This window comes from Pinus tabuliformis, chromosome X (assembly GCF_031772625.1).
Source record: "Pinus tabuliformis cultivar Carrire ecotype Pingquan chromosome X, CPIR1, whole genome shotgun sequence".
In the NCBI taxonomy this organism is placed as follows: Eukaryota; Viridiplantae; Streptophyta; class Pinopsida; order Pinales; family Pinaceae; genus Pinus; species Pinus tabuliformis.
In genome coordinates this window covers 807,512,072-807,527,008 of record NC_142308.1, presented here as the reverse complement: position 1 = coordinate 807,527,008, position 14,937 = coordinate 807,512,072, and positions in this window count along the sequence as shown.

Sequence of the window (14,937 nt, the reverse complement as noted above, 5' to 3'; positions counted from 1 at the left end):
AGGTTTGCATGAAAATGAATTAACTTAAACATAGTCCTTGTAACACCCTCCTCCCACATTTACCCAAGCTAAATGGCCCTTGTAGTAAACATGTGATGAGAGGCTACTATGATGTGATTCAAATCCCCATGTATGGTTAAGGGAGTGGAACTAACAAAACAAACCCAATCCGACCTTACTCAGGAACTACAAACCCTTCATGATACAACCAACCCTTACAGGTGCTTAACCCCTCAAAGAACTTGTCTTTTTGCTAAGCTATACCCCAGTCGCTCCCATGATAACTCATGCATGTGATTGAGACCCTCCATTCACTCCCACAGTAAGGCATGCAAGAAAATGTGGCCTTTTTTAGGTAGTTCTGTGCCAGGAACCCCGAATTTTGTGCCACTTTTTTAGGGCCAAGACTCAGGCCTCTTCCCAAAACTTCATGAAACTTTCAGAAGTGTTAAATAACCATGAATTAAAGCTACTAATGCAAACATTGGTACAAGGACTTGACTGGACCCCTATTAGCCATGACAAGTATTTCGTCAAACATATCACAAATATGAAATCTACACGTCATTACAAAAGATCTAAGCATAGGGGTCTCATACTTATCTAATATTCATAAATAAGGATTGACGCCTTATCACAATAGTTGCATTATCATTTGTTAGGTCATATATTCATTCACACTATTCAAATCATGATGAGAGCCATAACTAAAAATTTTCATAAACCATACTTATAACCAGCATATAACCAACAAAAATAACAAGGATATAATAGCCATAAGACCGCACATGAACAAGTACATTTACACATGAACTACCAAAGGAGTTCTTATTAATGTATGCATAATCCAACCAAGTCAGGGACTTCCTCGAACCACCTGACCATAGATTGGGCTGAACCAAATATTTCTTTTATCCAATCACCCTTGTGCCATATTCCAAGCATGAATGTGGGACTCACAAAACACCAACCAGGGCTTCCACAAGCTTTACTATATATCCCACCAAGGGATTCTGAGGCCCGAAACCCCCGTTAATACAACCATGCTTTACCACAATCTCACTAAATCACTAGGCATATACAAGCATGGATACCTCCAAATCTCTCCACCAAAACCATGAGGAATTTGTCTATCTCAAACTCTTGGCTTTACAGTATATCCCGTCATTACCGGTTAAGGGATTCCTAAGCCTATGATATCACCACCCTCTGGGATTTACCGTGTATCCCACCATCATCGGTCAAGGGATTCCTAAGTTGAATCAAGGGTATTCACAATTAGGCTTTATCATATATCCCACCTTAGGATTCATAGGCCTTGTGATCAATCCTGAGACCACCCCACTCAGCTTTGAATCCATCTAGCAATCCAACTCAACCGAAACAATAGAACCCCATCACAATATGGTTATCCAGAAATGGAAAGGCAAGGCTCAAGAACACCTTTGTAACACCTATGAAAACCCATGCTAATGACTGTAATTAACAACAAAATCAAAAATACACATGCATATACCATGCATTCCAAAACTAGCAAGGAGATCATACATGCAACTCAATACCTACAAGAAATCCTGATGTAGCCACTTGATCCTGCTCTTCCTTGCTTGATCTTTTTCTTCCATTTATTTTCTTGTCCTTCCGTTGTCTTCTTTCCTCCAATACTAGAGTGCTTCAAGAATGATCTAAGTGTGCAAGAGTATGAGAGAGTAGATAGTGGAGAGAGAGAGCTCCAAAATTGAATTGACAAAAGGTTGTGAACTGATCCTCATAAGCCTTTTTATTAAATAGGCCTCTGTTTTCTCCATTTTCCATTATTTTCCTTCATTTTCCTCCTCACATGCAACTTGTGATATTTCACCTTCTTTTTCTCCTAATTTCCATTATTGTCATAATTAAAATGCCAATTAATGCCATTTTTCCTTTCCAAAGCCTTTGCCCTTTGTTATGTGGAATTTTGCATGTACGGATAAACACAATTTCCTTAGGTGGGTAGATACACCTAGAACAATAGATTTAAAGCACTTAACCTTTTTCTATAGAAGATAAATAAGACAAGGTTCCTACTTGTTATCTTTTGCTTTCCCTTTGTCTCCTTTGTATGGCTCTCGTCGCTCCTTCTTGAACTTAATCCTCTCAACAAGTACCTGCAATCATAAACATATGACAAAAACCAATCAAAGAAAGATATCTATCTAGTATAAGCAAATGGAATCGAAAGCATTTACACATATAATCATCATACATAAAGACAAGGATATGGGAAAAGGTGTAAACAATGTTATTAAGTAGAAGGAAGAGTTACAACCATGAAGTCTGATCCAATGTCACTCCTCCAGCTTGGGTTGCAACCAACATCACATCAAAATCACAACACTCCGGCAACATAAAAATACTTGCTTATAATCTCAAACCTCACACCAATAGTATCTCCTTACAAATTCTCAAAATCCAGCCACTAATCACTTAGATGAGTGCTCAATTTATAGGAAAATGGAGGAGGTTTGGTCATACATGAGGGTATTGAATGGCCTTCGAAACTTAGAGTTAGTTTCCATGGAGGAAGGAATGAGAGGATAGGAAGTTACTTAACTCATTCCTCATCCAATTTCGAGCTCATAGGAGATTATACATGTGGGAATCTTCTAGAAGGATCCAGAAGATAAGAATATTCCCAGAACCTTATGAGAATTTCACTCAATCTCGCCCAGCACAAGTCAAAGTGGGCCTAAGTGCTCTAAAAAGCACCCTGACATGAGCCTACCTGTACTGAAGCACACTTATCCTTGACAGGTTCTGCACTGGTCCCTCAAGGAGGCATTTCTGGAGGGCTTCAGGCCAAGAAACTCTCAAGGAAGGAGGCATTCAAAGTGATGAATTCTCTAGGGAATGTAGCAACTAAATTATGGTTTGATGACTCCTAAAAGTACTGATTTGAATGATGGGAGTGATGTGCCCAAATGGATCTATAATAGATGCCCCTAAAGCATGAAGTCGAAAATGATAATGTCAAGTGACATGCTTTATGATGTGATGAGGAGGTTCCGAAGTGGATGGTGACCTGCATCAATTACAATACATAATATCATGATATTTTGAATTTTTTCATGAATCACTGAGGGAAAGCATACCCATGCTTAGCATATAAACTTTCATTACATATACATATATAGTCATCTATAGATATAGACCCATGACGAGATGACCATTAGTGTAAAGCCATCATACTGATGATTTGGTACTTTCTTGAAATTGCAGCCCGGATGGATGAAACTAGATCCAGGGTCTTCTATCTCATTCAATAATTTGCTCAAGTACGAGCCTAACCATGTGAATATGTGATCTGAAGTCGAACATGGGAAGACACCATCTAATTACCAACCAATGATGTAAGCCATTAACAGATGTGAGAGAAATCACCGATAATGATAATGATCCTCAAGGTACTGTAGTACATTCTGCATGGTGTGAATGGATGCTTTGATGTCGAACACCATACAAAGTATTTCAGTTGAAGGCCAGTGATGTCAACCTATCGCTGGAAACGAGAAACCTGCCATTGATGTATGCAAGCCTCAAGGTACTGGAAAGGTGTTTCTAAGTCAACTTCTTGGATAATGTGTTGATGTCGACAACAAGTGACTGGTCATAGGAGGGCCTTGATATATCACACATCAACGACATGAAACGAGTCTAATGATTTTTTTAGACAGAATGTGACTGACGACACAAGGTTCAGGAATGGCACTCATGAAAATTAAGATTTATGAGTATTGCAAAGGATGAATTTTTACTGAGTTACTTCTCTTGAACATGTCAATGACACTGAATGAATTGGCAGCATTGACAAAAAAAACAAAGTAATGGATGGTATGGTATACCAAGGTATGATGACCATCAAGTTGATAACCAAACCCATGTAGTCACAGTGATGAAGTGAAAGTGTCATGTTCAAGATCGACCTATTGCCATAAAGTGGTTTACCCCTTTTCCCATTTTCCACAGTCATTGTTGACCAGTACCTCTTTATTTTTATCAAGCTTGAGGAGGATAACATATTCTTGTTGTATAATTCCACCCTTCGGTTGAATCCATCACTATGTGATGTTTTAACAAATCTAGTGAAGGTGAAGCTTAGTCTTGTCATGATGGAAAAGTTTGTCACTATTTGATGTTTTAACGAGTTTAATGACAATGATAATTCGGTCCTTTTCATGTTTAGAGAGTTTGAAAAAGGAAAAAAAGAAAAATCCACAAGTTCTCTTTCGTAGATTTGTCTCTCAAGTCCAAAAAGCATAAAATAATGCAAGAGAGAACCTAATTCCCATGTTCGATCAACAGATTCCTTTTTTCATAAATAATCAATCTCACTCTGGAAAAGGGTTAAAATTATAGTGAGTAGATGTCGTTTCCAATCCATTCACAAGCTGAAAAGGACAAGCGCTCGACAATCTTTTCATATTTCGAGAGTCTAAAAAGAGCTTAAAGAGGACTCCTCTTTGAGGAACGAGTGGTGTCTAGGATAGGAACTGGTTCCGATGATGTTGGAACTTCTCAAAAAATGTTGATTTATGTGGAGTGGCTGGCTAATAAGACCACTCATTTCAACTATTCCTAAAAAAGGGTAAAAAACCAAGTGAAAGCATGTGATCAGCCAAGCATATAGTGACGATGGAAGGCAAAAAACCAAGGATCATCTGATGGAAGAGGCTGATAGAATGGCAATTGCAAGGGTTAAAATGGAGATGGGTTCATTTTTACACAAGCTTGAACCATAGGGAACTATGCTTGGATTCAGTTTCATGTTTACATAAGCTTGAAACAAAATACTATGCTTGGGTTTAGTTTCATTTTTACACAAGATGGGTTCATTTTTACACAAACTTGAATCGAAAAACTATGCTTGAGATTGGTTTACATGCCCCCAGCATGATGACTCGATTTTAGGTGCATGCCCCCCAAGCTTCATTGCATTCACCTAAGTAGACTACTCGTGGCTATGAGGTGGATGGAATGAAGGTTCATTTACGAGTTCAAATGAAAGACTCAACTGGGATTTTATGAGATCTAATCAAAGACTCGAATTGGAACTTTACTCTAGGGGACCTTGTTTCATTTTTAACGAGGTTGACACAAGACCAGGAACTATCCTCATATTCCTTGTTTCATTTTTTATGAGCTTGACACAATATAAGGAACTATGCTCATACACTTTATTTCATTTATTAACAAGGTTGAAACAAGATAAGGAACTCTCCTCATATTCCTTGTTTCATTTTTTAATGAGCTTGACACAAGACAAGGAACTCTCCTCATATTCCTTATTCACAACCCAGAAGAGGTCATGACTTCCAAGAGGTTCTCATCAGATGTGAGAACAACACTCTGGAAGGGACCTATACCAAGGAATCTGAGATCTGGTTCCACTGGCCCCAGTACATAATGTACAACATCACGAAATTGATCATCAGTTGATGTAGTCATGGAATGGGTTGCCACATAATTGATCTATGGTGGGGAAGATACCATTGGGATAAAAGGACCATTTAGGGAATATGGTTGAATGGAAGCCATTTTTGGTCCGGGAAATGAAAGCTGGTCAACAATGACAATTTTTCTTTCATGCAGGAAACACATCACTTGAAAGAGTGTTGAAACAATGGCTCCCATGTCATAAACATAGTCACGCTGAAGAAGTAAATTGTAATCTAAAGGGCTTGGGACTACCATCACATTGAGATAAACAATTTTTCCTCCCAAAGTAATAGACAACTGAGGAAGTATCCCTAATGGTTGACTAGTTCCTCTATTAAAAGCCAACAAATTCTGGGTAATAGGCACAAGTGGTGGCAAACTGAGTGCTTTCCAGGCAGTGCAGGAAAGGATACTCATAGATGCACCTTCATCTATAATAGTGCCAGGTACAATCATATTACAAACCTGTACTATGATCTGGAAAGGCACATAAGAAGGAAGACAACATCTTGTCAGTCAATTTCAATCAAAGGAAGTGACCAGACTACTTGGAGGGGGTACCATAGAAATAGGAGAATTAACCCCTTGAGTTACGGGAGCGAGAGGATTTTCCTCCTGTCTTGATGGAATAGGAGCATTGCCCCCAAGCTCATTAGAATCTGAAGAAATGAAAAGAACCTAAGTGGTATCATATTCACTTTCTGCGGGAAAGGTATGATTAACTGAAGGTGAAATCAAGTCAACTTTTTCCTCGACTTGTGATTGATCAGGTATAGACTCATGGGATTCACATTCAGAGAGAGTGGGTTTGACTGACAGTTGATTTTGTTCAATTACTTTATCAACTAGTGAAGAATTAAGGGAGAGTCTCTTGTAACCAGATGGAAGTTGCTACGAAGAAGCAGGATGGTTATCCAACACTTTTTTGGCTTCATCCAAATAGGGACAAAGGTGAATGGGGTGATTCCCTTCACATAAACTACAGGGAAACTTAACTTTACCCTTCTTTCCATGAAATTTACTACCACTAGATGGTGTGTCACCAACATGATCTCCGGAAGTTGAAGAAATAGGACGATGCGAACGAGAAGATCATTCTTCTAATATCTGAGGAATATCAGGAAAATTTCGAAGAAGATGGTCTCCCATACAAAGTTTGCATGGATATCGAAATTTGTGAGGCTTATCGGATGGTTTCTCATCAAAGTTTCATTCAAAGAAATGGTTTCTTGGTTGCCCCCCTACTAAATTTTCTTCTTCTTCTTCTTCTTCTTCCCTTTCTTCTTCTTAGCCACCTGGTTACTAGTGTGAATAATTTCACCAGGTGAAGAGGAAGAAGGGTAAGAAAAAACCGAGGAAGAAAGCAAAGGGTCAACTCTGGGATCAACTGCAGGTTGATTTTTTCCAGTTGGAGGAGTACTTGATTGCGGAGAAATCATGACATTTTGAACCAAGGAGGTTGAAAACAACCATACTGGCAAGCCGATGGTAAGTTCCGGAAGGGACAATGTAGCCATATAAGGGGCACCAATATTTCTGAAAGGAGGAAAAGGACTAGGATTCCCATCAAAAGGAATTCCTTGATTGGTGGACTCCGGAGTTGTTTCCATATGTTCCAACCTAAGATCAACTAAGGAGTGACATGGAGGATGTTATCCACAGTCAATTAATTTATTTTAATCAAAATAACATAACAAAACAAAAGAGGGATAATCTAGGCAAAAGGATTACCAAGCAAATTTGAACTGCAATATACTGCCTTAGTAAACCAATGACTTATCATACATGTAGGAAATATCCCTGAATGTTGTGTTCGGTGTATCACAGTGTACAAGGCAGCCAACTCAGTTACCTACGAATGGATAGCAACCTAATATAGTCCTCCCATATATGCCCGAAAGTACATGGAGGCCCAATCCGTGTTATTTCTATCTAATGCGAAACCGCACAATGAGATCATTCCTTTATACTTTACGTACTATAACACCTCCTTATATACCTGAAGGTACATGGACGAGCTACGATATACTTACGTGCACGGAATGAGGTATCACACTTGGAATGTATCACAGACTATTAGTGACAACTGTTATGTTTTACGATGTCGGAACACGTCTCTAGCCTAGAACTTCTAAATGTTATTCATTAAGTGACAATGCTCCATTAGGTTAATTGAGATAACCTTTAAGCTGGTCTTCTCAAGAATTTTCCTTTCAAGGTTCACCACGTGATGTATATTTGCAATTCCTAGAATGCAACTAACATGAGAAACATTTTTTCATTCAATTAGCAATGAAAACCGTAGCTAGTAAGGAATAGACCAATCATATCTTTGACAAAGAGCAAAGAGAACACCTAATGCAATTTCCCTGGCTATTCCTATCAAACATTCCCAAACTCTTTCAATGCACAATGCAAGTTTTTTTTTCAATTCCCTTAATGTTGAAATGAACAAAAGGAAACTATTGCCCATACAATCAATCAATATTTTTGCAAGAATGAAGACTTTATGATAGTTCATTTTCGACACTTTCTTTTGAACAAAGATTAATCGACTATAAAATAACTTTGACAATGAATTGATAGTGATAAAGAAATCATTTAAGAAACACTAAACAATCAAGGCCAAAGTAGGGCTAGCAAAGGAAACACAAACCTATTTAAGATACACAAGCATCATTGATCTTTCAACAAGCAAAAATAGAAGGAAATTTTGGAAAAATCAAGTGAAAGGTGAGATTTTTGACCTAAGGAGGATCAGTGCAGCCTTGAATGGGAGACAGTGCACTTCAAAGAACTATCCTCAAGCCAAGGGTTCTCTACAGTAATCTGTCTCTTGACCAAACCTACGCTGGTGCCAGAGAGGCCATCCTAGGGGCTTTCAAGCACAATTTTTACCAAAAAACTCTTCAAAAAAGTTGAAACAATATCAATGGAAGTAAGTAAAGTCTACTAGGATGTACTAGGATGAAGGTAAACTATCCAGAATGATGACCATTCCCAAAAAAAGTTTCCAATTTGTGATGTGGAATTTTGCATCTACGGATAAACACAATTTCCTTAGGTGGGCAGCTACACCTAGAACAACAGATTTAAAGCACTTAACCTTTTTCTATAGAAGATAAATAAGAGAAGGGACCTACTTGTTATCCTTCACTTTCCCTTTGTCTCCTTCTTCTGGTTCCCGTTGCTCCTTCTCAAACTTAATCTGCTCGACAAGTACCTGCAATCATAAACAGAGGAAAAAAACCAATCAAAGCAAGAGATATATCTAGTATAAGCAAATGGAATCGAAAGAATTTACACATATAATCATCATACATAAAGACAATAATATGGGAAAAGGTGTAAACAACTTTATTAAGTAGAAGGAAGAGTTACAACCATGAAGTCCGATCCAACGTCACTCCTCTAGCTTGGGTTCGAACCAACATCACATCAATAGCACAACACTCTAGCAGCATAACAATACTTTCTTACAATCTCAAACCTCACACCAATAATATCTCCTTACCAATTCTCAAAATCCAACCACTGATCACTTAGATGAGTGCTCAATTTATAGGAAAATGGAGGAGGTTTGGTCATAAACGAGGATATTGAATGGCTTCGAAACTTAGATTTAGCTTCCATGGAGGAAGGGATGAGAGGATAGGAGGTTACTTAACTCATTCCTTATCCAATTTTGATCTCATAGGAGATGATAAGTGTGGGAATCTTCTAGAAGGCTCCAGAAGATAAGAATATTCCCAGAACTCTCTGAGGATTTCGCTCAATCTCGCCCAACACAAGTCAAAGTGGGCCTAAGTGCTCTGAAATGAACCCTGACATGGGCCTACCTTCAATGAAGTGCACTTACCCCTGACCAAGGTTGTGCTGGTCCCTCAAGGAAGCATTGCTGGAGGGTTTCAGGCCAAGAAACTCTTAGGGAAGGAGGCATTCAAAGTGATGACTTCTCTAGGGCATGTAGCAACTGAATTAGGGTTTGATGAGTCCTAAAAGTACTGATCTAAATGATGGGAGTGGTGCCCAAATGGATCTGTAACACCCTTTCCTTTTCCAATTTTCTTAGCCATAATAAACCAAATGAACACCCAAACTAGGGTGTTTTGCCCAAAATTTAGCTTGGAACAAGTGTCCCGTGACCTTCGTTATTATTTTTTCTTTATTAACTTTATTATATGGATTTTTTACCAGGGCTATTATAGTATTCTATCATATCAAAAGCCAAATCTTGAAAATTAGGAAGTCTAACTTGAAAATTTTTAAAATATTTCAAGAATGAGATTACATATAGTGAAACAATACAGAGAAAAAAATCTTGCAGGAAAATCTTGATCTGACCTAGCTCAAGGATTTGATGAGGATCATGAATACCTAACATAACCATCAACAAAAGATGAAGTGCCTTGACTACTTGACAAGTTCCTAGAATTTCAAATGTTGGATGATTAAATTTTGATGGTATTGTCAGATCAATATATGCCCATAGACAAATTTCATCAGTTATTTCAACAAGATTATTATCAATTGAATGACAGTTATTGGAGTCAACAGTTTCATGAGATGTTTCAACATCACCACATAGATCACCCAACTCATAAGATTCTACATGATTTATAACCGAAGATTCATAGATCATAGAGGTTTCATGAACATCCTAAACAAATAAATTAACCCCATCCAAAACTAGAAATTTCAATCTATAAGAAAGGTGTTCAATGATTTCATTATTTTCATCTTCACCATGGGTGATCTTAACACCTTGTTTCAACATCGAATATGATTCATCAGATTGTGAATTTGAAGAACACAGGATATTTTCAACATTATTCAACTCACCACATGCAATATGAAACTATGTAGAAATATGGTGTTAGAATTGAAATTGCTCAAGAAATTTAGTTTAAATCAAGATACACAATTCTACTCTACTTCTCTATAGAAATCAATTCACAATTTAGAACAACATTCACAAACATGCATCAATCACATACACAAGTACACAAATGTATCTAGGGGAAACCAACTAGTAAAAACCCCTTAATTCTACTTACATTAATCATATGAATAGAGAATGTATTACAATCTCTTGCTCACTTTGAGCTCAAGCTACAAGTCAATAATTATTCTCTCTGCTCAATGAAAATATTTGACCCATACTTAATTTTTGTCAACACTTGACATCCTATTTCCTTGCACAAATCCCGAGGAAATTGGCCACTATTCTTTAGGAATTTCCTCCAATATGATTGCGTATTCCCAAGTATTGATCATTGATTACATGCAACAGCTGTACACTCAAGACTAGTCTATAACTAATGTTACACTACCTTGGAATATCCACCATAGCTGAACAATTCGAATTCCTTTCATGCGTGAGCTAATTTTGGTTGATTGATTAGTTAACTGGATGATCTCTGAGTTAGACTACTGTCCCACTACAACGATGATCTCCAACTAGTTATTTTAATTGTTAGAAGTATTTTAACTGAATACAACTATAAATAACTAAACATAATTACTACAAATTGGCAATCAACACATGCAAACTGAACTCCAAGCCCACTAACTTGAATTTATTAAGCTAACTAAGTGAAAATAGCCATGTCACCTAAGTTAACTACATCCAAGTTTTCTATTGATGTGGAAATTTCTAATTTTCTCAATTTTACCAAGGCAAAGTCAAATTGAGCCTTCTTGCTACACTTCTCAATACATAAGGGATAGTAGGCTGAAGAAGAAATTTTCGTGATAAATTATTCTATAATCATATTATATTCCAAATATAAACCTTGAAAATCCAAGTCTTCTTGAGAAACCATAATATCAGCAGGTGTACCTGGGCTTCCACCACCATATATATCATTAGCCCTTATTCTTTAGGAATTTCTTCCAAAATGATTGCATAATTCCAAAGAATTGATCATTAATTGCATGCAACACTTGTACTCTCAAGACTAGTCTAAAACTGATGTTACACTGCAATGGAATATCCTCCACAGGTGAGAAATTCAAATTCCTTGCATGAATGAGATATTTTTGGTTAATTTATCAGTTAATTGGATGATCTCTAAGTTAGATTATTGTCTCACTGCACAACTGACCTCCAACTAGTCCTATTGACTGTTAGAACTAGTTTAACTGAGTACAACTAGAAATAATTGAACTGGATTGCTATAACCTAGCAGTCAACATATGAAAACTAATCTCCAAGCCCAGTAACTAAAATTTACTGTGCTAGTTGAGTGATGAGAGTCATGTCACCTCAGTTAACTACCTCCAAGTTGTCCGTTGATGTGGAAATTTCAATTTTTCTCAATTTGATGAAGGCTTAAGTCAAATTGAGTCTTTCTTGCTACACTTCTCAACTCTCCCTCTTAGAAAGAAAGGGATTATCAACCAACCCAATCATGCACCTGTGGAATTCAAAATTCCCTTTTGACAAATCCTTTTTCAATATGCCATCATCTTGTTTCTTTGTCAGAATGTATTGTAGCAACATTATCCTTTTCTCCACATAGTCTTGTAAATGATGATACCTGATATCTATATGCTTGGATCGATCATGAAATATTGGATTCTCAGATAGCTTAATAAAAATATGCTTATAAAAATAGATCACATTTGGATACATCTCCTGATCAAATAGTCCCACAAGTATCTTTTCATCCAGATAGCCTCACATGTTTCTTCAATTGTAGCCATGTATTCAAATTTTGCTTAGCTGAGTGCCACGGACCTCTACTTCTTGTTGTACCAGGAAATTTCTGAAAACCTTGTTAGGATCCTATAATATAGGAATCAAAGTGTGTTTGGCTCTTACTATTCATCTTGGGGGTTTGTTTGTCAATGTTAGCCTATGGGTCACTATGTGTCATATTCTAAAGGTTTGTACGAAAATAGAATCAAAAGAGCCGACGTTTTGTAAATATATGTGTTTTAAACGGGGTCTTTGAACCCAAAATCAAATTTGTGAGAATCTAACATCCATGAGGGGGTCATAAATTCAAAATTTTACTCATGGAGAGAAAAGGAGTCATTATGAGGGTTCAAGGAGTTAATTCATGGGGTTTCATTCATCATAATTCAAGTATGAAGCCATGTAAGTTAGGTTCAGTTATTTAAAGTTTGTTATGGGTCTATTAGTGGCTTGTACTTCTCATCATTGGAATATATCCTCATGTCACCTCACTTCCTCCACTCAAAATTCACCATCATGACATCAAAGAAGGCACGTCGAGGCATAAATGTAATTTTGTTTCAAGTTTTTCTCATTCTTACTCCATTGTAATCCAATCTCTAAGAAGGTTTAAGAGGTTGTGGAGGTCAAAGGGAGGTTTTTGAAGCTCTTGTGAAAGAGGGTGTTTCACATTTGTTGCGCAAACCACCATTACTGTGCAACTCCTGCACACAAAACTCATAATCCTACAGATTGTTAGGTAAGGTTTTCTCCTGTCTCTCTAGATCTTTCATGATGTATGGCTATTGAATAGCTCTCTCTAGCCATTCTTTGCATTAGACACTACCCCAAACCATTAGAACCTTGGATGTCAATCACATTTGTTGCATATCTACTGTGCACACATTTTTCATATCAATTTTGACTACAATCAAATTTTTTGGTTGAATCATTGCATGTCATGTTTGTTAGGTTCTTCGTATTAAAATGTAAAACTAGTTCTCTGAGTGGAAATCACTTGGCTTTCCCTCATTTGCAAAATTTCATTTTTTATGTTGTGTATAGTTTGTTCTCTATGAAATTCGCATGGAGGGTGGTTTGCAAATATTGTGTGGGTTGGTGCATGTTTCATAGCCCGATTTGTAAGCCACAAAAACCTCACTTGGTGTCGAGATCCCATTTGGTCTACTCGTGCTAAATTTCCCACCAACTCACTGTATACATACTGCACAAAGATCCCCTATTCTGTTGTGTCCACTTTTACTTTTCATTGCACAGAAGTCTAATTCTGGGGAAGGTTTAAATCTTGTACAACCAAATGGAAAACCTAGACAATAGAATGAAATCAAGGGGAGGAGATGCTGTCTGATTTGAACCTAGGAGTCTGGAGATGGTTATTGTTGACCCAACTATCAGAGTGGCATTTGAACAAACAGGTTTTATAGAATTTTGTGAGAAGGTTCAAACCCATGGTTACCGTTTATATCTTACTAATTATTTTCTCTCAATTTTAAAGGTAACTAGGTGAAATTTGGGGACTTGGAGTTCGCATTTTCAAAAGAAACCATCTCCCAAGCCATAGAGATACCCCTACTTGGTGAAAGATGGTTCAAAGGCATGAAGCTTGATGCATCACACTATAAATATTTTGTAAAAACTTAGTATAAAGATAAGTATGGGCCTACATTTCCAACAAATTACTTTTTGAACCACTACAATAAATTGTTTAAGGTGATACAAATATATTTCATCTATGAGGGCCATTTCAGTAGAGTGTACCAATACTTTTTTAGGCTACTATTACACAACATTTTGTCACTGTCCCTATACTCCCCATTCCTTGATCCTGGAGGACCTCTATAGTGAACCCTACATGTTTTCCGATCATGAAGAAACTCCCATTATGTCCCTCTTCATGAGCAAAACAATTCCCTTTTGCATCATTTCCCAAAAATCTTCTGTTTATCCCAGTTTACAAGATTGATGCTACTGATCCGTGTCCTCCTCGTGCGATATGCAGGCTTTACAAATATCTTTAGTGTTGATAAGATTCACTGAGCCCTTTCTCAGTCACATCGATCCTCTTTTGGAAATTTTTTTAAATATGGAGCCAAAGCTTCTAGCTTAGGAATCTTCGTAATAGAAGTCTGGTAAATGGTTAGGCCGGATGGAGCCGAGGAGGTCAGATTGGGCTCCTTTCCCCTATTATGATGGAACTACCTCAAGAGATAAGACCTTCTCCCATGATAATAGGAACCATCTCCCATCCATTCAAGCTATATAAACGTCCACTTTTCCCAAGCACAAGCTAGTGTTATTGTGTGTGTGCTAGTGCTAATTAAGTTTTCTTTGGAGTAATCAGCAAGTTATCCATACTTTGTAGCTCTCTAGTTTGTGTTTAAAGGAGAATTGTGAGTTGGTTTGGTGTGAAGCCTAAGGGAAGAGCCTTGAGACTATCATTGTTGAGGCCATCCATAGAATGCTAGCAGAAGTGTGTGGGAACCCAGATTTGTTAGAGAAGAATAGAAATGTCAAGACACCGGTTGTAATCTCTTCTTGATTTAATAAAGATGTAACTATCGATTGATTTCCTACATAATATGTCATTTCACATTTTTATCTCTTAATTTTTCTGGACTTGTTAAGTAGGTTGAATACAATTTGTATATAATCACGGTTGTTGTCTGTTGTTGTCTACTTATTTTAGGTGTTCGCAAGGAATGGAAGATAGCTGGAGCAAGGAAGCAAGGCTATCGTCAAACATATAGCATACTAAGAGG